The following is a 5,734-nucleotide window of genomic DNA, read 5'->3' on the forward strand; positions in this document are numbered from 1 at the left end:
TGAACATCAATGCCATCCTCCCCCTGGCCATGGTGGTCTTTGCTTGTGGCTCTTTTGCCTGAACTCTACCTGAGCTACTAGAATAGTTAGTAATAAGTTATAACAAGGCAAGGGGTAATTGTATTGATTTTAATTCTATAGTTTATGTTGCAAAGGGGAGAGGAGAAGTTGGTAATTTTGCCTGATGAGGTGACTTAAAGACTTGACATTTTACTTTTGTTGTTTCTTTATGTAGTTAATAAAAAGAAAGCTGATAATTTGTGAAAGTATGAAGTGATCCTATATACATGTAAACCAGTCATATACTTTTGTCCAGTATTATCAATCTATAATTAACAAACAAAAAAGGTACATATTCAAGGATTAATTATACAATGAAATAATTTGATTTTTCTATGTTTTGAAATGCTGACCACCATCCTATTGTTTGACACACCCATCACTTTATGTGGTTAACTTTTGTGAAAACAATTAAGATTTACTGTCAGCAAATTTCAAGTACACAGGACAGAATTATTAACTATAGTCACAATGCTGTACCTTGATTAGAGAGTGACATTCCCCTCTACTAACTGGAAGTTGGTGCCCTTTAACCAACATCTCCTCACTAACTCCACCCCTCATCCCCTGGCAAACACCACCCACTCTCTGTATTCAACTTTTCATTTCAGTCTTATTCTCAATAGCCAAGGTAAGGGGACAAACCTGAAGTAGATGAATGATGAACAAAATATGATGTATACATACAGAGGAGTATTCAGACAATAATGACAAAGGAGGGCGGCGCCTGTGGCTCAAGAAGTAGGGCACTGGTCCCATATGCCAGAGGTGGTGGGTTCAAACCCAGCCCCAGCCAAAATAATAATAATAATAATAATAATGACAAAGGAAATCCTGCTACTTGCAACATGGCGGAACATGAAGGACATTTTGCTAAGTGAAATCAACCAGACACAGGAAGTCGAATACTGTACAATCCATTCACAGGTGGAAAGTTTTTATTTTATATAGTTGATCAGGAATGATGCCCTACATCACACTTGCTTTCTGCAGTTTCCAGAAATGTCCATTTAACAAGAGCACCTCAATAGCGGACATCCTTGTCTGGTTCCAGTTCTAAGTGGAAAAGCTTTCAGTTTCACTCGATTAAATATGATGCTGGCTGTAGGTTTGTTGTAGATGGATTCTATCAGTCTAAGAAATGTCCTATCTATGTCTAATTTCTTAAGGGTTCTTGGAAAAGGATGCTGAATTTTGTCAAATGCTTTTTCTACATCTATCAAGAGGATCAGGTGGCCTTTGTTTTTGCTTCTATTTATGTGGTGAATCACATTTATGAATTTGTGAAAATTAGTCCACACTTGCATCCCTAAGATGAAGACTACTTGATCAGGATGTATGTATGTATATGTGTGTGTGTATATATATATTTTTTAATTAATTAATTTATTTATTATTATTTTTTTGGCTGGGGCTGGGTTTGAACTCACCACCTCTGGCATATGGGGCCGGCGTCCTACTCCCTTGAGCCACAGGCACCACCAAGATGTATAATTTTTTTTTTTTTTAATGTGTAGCTGTATTCCAGTTCTGGAAACTCTAGCCAATGCAATCACACAAGAGAAGGATATTACAGGTATCCAAATGGGGACAGAGGAAGTCCAACTCTCACTCTTTGTTGATTATATGGTCTTAGAAAGCTCCAGAGACTCAACCACAAACTCTTTGAAGTGATAAAGAAATACAGCATTTATTGGGTTATAAAATCAATAAAATCAATTCCAGTAACAGTCAAGTAGAAGCTTCAAAGGAAATGGAATATTTGGGAATGTATCTAACAAAAGAGGTGACAAATTTATGCAGAGAGAATAATGAAACCCTAAGAAAAGAAACAGAAAACACTAACAAATGGAAGGACATACCATACTCTTGGCTGAGAAGGATCAACATTGTTAAAATGTCCATACTACACAAAGTGATCTACAGATTTAATTCTATACTCATTAAGTTACCAACATCATACTTTGAAGACCTTGAAAAAATAGTACTTCATTTTATGTGGAACCAGAAAAAAACCCGTATAGTCAATAAATTCTTAGAAATAAAAAACAAAACTAGAGGCATCACTTTACCAGGCTTCAGGTTACACTACTATAGTGGTAAAAACAGCATAGCATTGACACAAAAACAGAGGCATAGATCTGTGGAACAGGACACAAAACCTACAGAAGAAACCAAACATCTGACCTTTGATAAACCAAACAAAAGCATATATTGGGGAAAATGATTCTTATTCAATATATGGTTCTGGGAGAACTGGATAACCACATGTAAAAGACTAAAACAAGACTGACAATTCTCACCACTTACAAAAATTGATTAACAATGAATAAAATATTTACATATAGGACATGAAATGTTAAAAACTCCAGAAAGAAAGTGTGGGAAAAACTCTTACTGATCTCAGCGTAGGGAAAGATTTTATGAAGGAGACTTCATTGGTAATTGCAGCAACAACAAAAAATAAATAAATAGAACTTAATTCAGCTAAAAAGCTTCTGCACAGCTAAGGACACAACAATTAAAACAAACAGCTAACCTTCAGAATGGAAAAAGATATGTGAATGTTGTGAATCTGACAAAGGGCTGATAACCAGAATCTGCAGAGAACTCAAATTAATCAACAGAAAAAAATCCAACAAGCCCATTTATCATTGGACAAGAGACATGAACATAACCTTCTCTGATGAATGGCCTACAAACACATGAAAAAATGCTCACCTTCCCTAATTGTCAGAAAAATGCAAATCAAAACTACACAGAAACATTGCCTAATCCCAGAGATAATAGTCCACACCACAAAGTCCAACTTTTACACTGTTGTTGGGACTGTAAATTAATATAGTCTCCTTGGAAAGGAGTATGGAGAATCCTCCAAGAGCTAAAAGTAGACCTTCCATTTGATCCCACAATCCTGTTTCTGTGTATTTACCCAGAATAAAACAAAAGCACTTTGTCATAAGGACATTGGCACTAGAATGTTTATCACAGCTCAATTCATAATCAACAATTTGTGGAATCAACCTAAGTGCCCATCACCCATAAATGGATAAATAAACTGTGGTATATGTATACCATGGAATGCTATTCAGCCATAAAAAGATGAAGACTTTACATCTTTTGTACTTACCTGGATGGATTTGAAGAACATTCTACTTAAGAAAGTATCCTAAGAATTAGAAAAGTAAGCATCCAATGTACACAATACTAATATGAAACCAATAGATGAACAACTATACTCCTACAGGAGAGAAAAATACAATTAAATTCAAGTTGAGGGGTGGAAGGGAGGGTTGAGAAGGAAGGAGGGAGGGGTATTGGTGTACTCTCACTTAATGACACAATGTAAAGGTATATGGCACATAGCCCGGGTGAAGGGCTGAACTGCACCTTGGACTTTGCCTAAGAAAAGAAAACATTGTCACCTAATTGTTTGTACCTGCATATTAATCTGAAATATAAACTAAAAGGAACACCTCTCCCAACTCTGCCTCACCTAGCAACCTCCTCATTTATACAACATGACTTCTCCCAAATCACTTTCATCTCCTGATCTTAAGGATTTAGAAAAGAAAACAATTTCCTAGTAGTTGAGGAGGAGAGTGAGCTAGACATATCTGTTGTAAATAGTTTTGAATATGCTAGAAATTATTAGTTTTGTCTTAAAGCCATCCCACACTAATTGCCAGAACATCAAACTACTGATATTTTAATAGCCTTGTTAAATATAATTCACATATCATTAAACTCATCTACATAAAGTATATAATTTAGTTTTTAAAATATATTCTCAGAGTTTACAACGGTTACCAATCTAATTTTAGATCATCATAATAATTTAGTTATTGGCATCTTTTACTTTAATATATGTTTCTGTGTCCTAATTTCTGTTTTATTTTGACATTCTGAATGAGAATTATTTCTTTTTCTCAATTTATCAAAAAGAAGAAATAATTACAATTATCTCTATGTTGGATTATACACAGGTTTAAAAATACAACTTTTATAAGTCAATCGACAAACTATATTAAAATGTGTTTAATAAATGGCATAGGAACACATATTCATCATATTATTGTGAAGATTCACACAATGCTCTGTTGTCTACAGAATTAAATATATTACTCTATACTGACAACCCATTCGTCTTTCTACTCTCATGAAGTTTTTAGAGAGATAGCTTTAGCAGTTGAAAGCATAAACTCCAGTAATTTCTGTGGACACACACATCTTTTTACCTAATATGCAGTTCTCCTTTAGTATTATTCTGTGACTGACTTTTTCACACAAAATATACATTGGAAATCTTTGCCTGCCAGTATGCACAGTTCTCCCTCATTCTTTTTAAGAGTTGCACTGTTTTCCATAGGACTATTTCCTATAATTTGGCCACTTTTCTACTGAGAAATATTCACATTGGTAGCAATTATATGCTATTATCAATAACACTCGACTGGACATGCCTGTATGTTCACCTTTAGATGTAGCATCTAGTTTTCTTTAATAATGAGAGTATATTATCAATCATAATTAATTTTCATCAATTGAACAATTGAAAACTAAATTTATTTTTAGTTTCTCCATTTTTATATATTTTCATACATTTATTAGCTATTTATATGTTTTGTTAATTTGATGCTTTAGCCAATTTATAAATTAATTTGCAGATATTCTTCAGAGATCTTGTTTGTTTTCATTTACATATAAATAATAAATTCTTTTTTTTTTTTTTGGCTGGGCTGGGTTTGAACCTGCCACCTCCGGCATATGGGACCAGCATCCTACCCCTTTGAGCCACAGGTGCCGCCCTAAATAGTAAATTCTTTAAGGCTGTGTCTTGCATTTTAATTTCATGTTATCTTTTCATGTCCAAAAGCTTTAATTCTTACTTAGTCAAATTATTTTATTTTTTCCTATGGGTTTTGTGTTTTGTGACTTGCTTTCAATTGGTTATCCTTTGAGGGTCTGCCATCTTTCCTTTGTTATCAGGATGTTCTCCAATCCTGCTGTTTTTGCATTTGCTTTTCTCTCTTTATAGTGCACGATGAACTATCGTTAAGCCTAACTAATATAAATCAAATGTATTCATTTTAATTTAGGCCTAATATTGGTGGCACCTGTGGCTCAGTGGGTAGGGTGCCAGACCCATATACTGAGGGTGGTGGGTTTGAACCCTGTCCCAGCCAAACTGCAACAAAATAATAGCTGTGCATTGTGGTGGGCTCCTGTAGTCCCAGGTACTTTGGAGGCTGAGGCAAGAGAATCACCTAAGCCCATGAGTTGGAGGGTTGCTGTGAGCTGTGATGGCACAGCACTCTACTGAGGGCAATAAAGTGAGACTCTCTAAAAAAATAAAAATAAATAAAAAATTAGGCCTGATACTTTATAATACTGGACATATATAATTTCCTTAATCATTCTCTTTCAGATGGATATTTAGGTTAAATATGTTTTTGGTGACCATGAGTAGTGTGGCTGCAATCATCTTTATACACGAATTCCTACTGGTGGTTTTATTTCTACATATAGAGAACTTGACGTGGTATAACTGAGCCCAAGATACGGTTGCATGTGCTTTTTTTTTTTTTATTGTTGGGGATTCATTGAGGGTACAATAAGCCAGGTTACACTGATTGCAATTGTTAGGTAAAGTCCCTCTTGCAATCATGTCTTG

This window comes from Nycticebus coucang, chromosome 16 (genome assembly GCF_027406575.1).
Source record: "Nycticebus coucang isolate mNycCou1 chromosome 16, mNycCou1.pri, whole genome shotgun sequence".
NCBI lineage: Eukaryota > Metazoa > Chordata > Mammalia > Primates > Lorisidae > Nycticebus > Nycticebus coucang.